The sequence below is a fragment of the Galeopterus variegatus genome, unplaced genomic scaffold, assembly GCF_000696425.1.
Source record: "Galeopterus variegatus unplaced genomic scaffold, G_variegatus-3.0.2 Scaffold7886, whole genome shotgun sequence".
Classification (NCBI taxonomy): Eukaryota; Metazoa; Chordata; class Mammalia; order Dermoptera; family Cynocephalidae; genus Galeopterus; species Galeopterus variegatus.
The window spans coordinates 59,654-62,241 of NW_007733997.1; positions in this window are offsets into that span (position 1 = coordinate 59,654).

The window sequence follows — 2,588 nt, forward strand, 5'->3', positions numbered from 1 at the left end:
TGTTTGGAGATAAATATCTTTGGCTACAAAGATCAATGATCCATAACAAGGGTGACACTAGTCTGAGGATGCATAGGAAGTTGCCGGGTAGATGTCCTCACTGAAGAATCTTTTTATGTAAGGTTGAGGTGGCCTTTGTGCAAGGTTGTGGTTTTGCAGAGTCTTTTATGATAGTTCTTGTTACAAGGTGTAAGTGTGTGAGACTCCTCCCTTCATGTCATTTCCCTGGCTCTGATTGTCAGGGTTTTTTTAAAACACGAGCAAATCCATTTTGCTTTTGGAAATTTTCACAGTATACTCTCTCCAAGCACTCTTGCTTTCACTTTTGACCTTGGATTTTACATAAAAATGGAATAAGTAAATCTAGGCACAGAACTTACACCTTTTATAAAAATTAACTCAAAATAATTCTAGACCTAAACATAAAACAACAAACTATAAAACTAATAGAAGATAACATAGAAGAAAATCTATGTAACCCTGGGATTGGCAATGACATTTTTGGCACAAAACAAAAAACATTTTATTTAAGAAAATGTTGATATGTTAGACTACTATAAAATTAAAAGAAAAATTTTCTGTGTGAAAGACACAGTTAGGACAAGGAAAAAGGAAACCACGGACTGAGAGGAAACTTTTACAAAACATATTTCTGATTAAGAACTGGTATTTAAATATAGAAAGAGGTATTTAAACTCAAAAATTAAAAAAAACAATTTGATTTGAAAACTTGGCAAAAGATTTTAATGGACACCCACCAAAAATGATATACGTGTCAAATAACCATATGAGAAGATCATAAACATTATATGTCATCAGGAAATTGCAAATTAATATAAGAACCACTACATGCATCCATTAAATAGTTAGAATCCAAAACACTGACAACACAAAATTCTGGCAAAGATATGCAACAATGTGGATTTTCACTCACAGCTGGATGGAACACAAAATAGTACAAACAATTTAAAAGACAATTTGGCAGTTTCTTACAAATTAAACCCTCTCTTACCATATGATCTAGCAATTTTACTTCTCAGTATCTAACCAAATCAGTTGAAAACTTATTTACACACTCACACACACACAACCTTTGGATTACTGGTTTATCTGTAATACCAAAACTTGGAGGCAATCAAGATATCCTTCAATAGGTAAATTAATTATGTAACCATGGTACATCCATACAAGGGAATATTATTCAGCAATAAAAAATAAGCTATCAAGCCATGAAAAGATATGGAGTTAATATAAATGCATATTGGTAAGTGAATAAAACCAACATGAAAAGGTTACATACTATATGATTCCAACTATGTGACATTTTGGAAAAGGGAAATTTATAGAGTTAGTAAAAATATCAGTGGTTGCCTAGAATTCAAGGAAAGGCAGTGAGAGATGAATACCTGGAACACAGGATACTTAGAGCAGTGAGATTATTCTCTATGCTACTGTAATGGTACATGCATGTCATCATATATTTATCAAAATCCATGGAATGTACAACAGCAATAATTAACCCTAATGTAAACTATGGACTTTAGTTCATACTAACAATGTATAAATATTGGCTCATCAGATATAATAAATGCACCACACTAAGGCAAGGTCTTAATAATTAGGGAAAGAGTGAGGTGGTTGAGGAAGTTTATGGAATATCTCTGCTAATTCCACTGACCTTTTATGTAAACCTAAAACTGCCCTAAAAATGAAATCTATTATTACTTTTTTATAATTTTATTTTATTTTTATAGGTCTATTTTATTCCAATATTATATGTAATATAGGAGTTTCCACTTCTCCCTTTTTTATTTTTTAATTTATCAATATGCAATGTAGATGATTTTCATGTCCCTTTACCAATTCATAAAGACAAATGCGTATAGTCATTAAGTGAAATGCTGTTCTCCAATGAGAAAGTTTGATGTACAACTGCGTCCAATAATATGAATGAACATGTGAAACAAGCTTGATATTTTTAATCTTCCAATCCCCGTCTAATTTTTATTTTATCTTATGTTATTTATTTTTATTATTGGTTATGAATATTCATGAGATACAAAGCCGATTGTCATCCCTTGTACCCAAGATGTGAAGGCCAGATTCATACTGGAAGCACACCCATTACCATAAATTGCATTTGTACCCCATGTCCCCCAACCATTATCAACAACCTCCGTCCACCTCTAAAACATACTAAATGGTTCACTTGTATAAAGTACAAAACCATCCCAAAGTAATGTATACTATTATTTATCAGAGTAGTATTTACCCGGGTGGTGGGAGTGCATGTCCAGAAGGTCGCACAGACGAGGGAGTGTGTTGGGATCTGTTTACAGAGCTGTATTTGGTTTGTGCAATATCACTGTGCAAATATTTATAATGAAGTTTTTCATGAAAATTATATTTGAATAAAACAGTTTTTGATACGAGGAGGGTATTTAGCCACCAGTGAAATAGTAACAAATGTCAGAGGGGTTGAGAATGTCAAGATAGATCAGAGATCAGACCTAGAGAAGGAGAGCTCTGCTGGGGAAATTGAAGACCCAGAAATTGAGACTTGGAGAGAAAAGTGGGGAGCAGAGTGG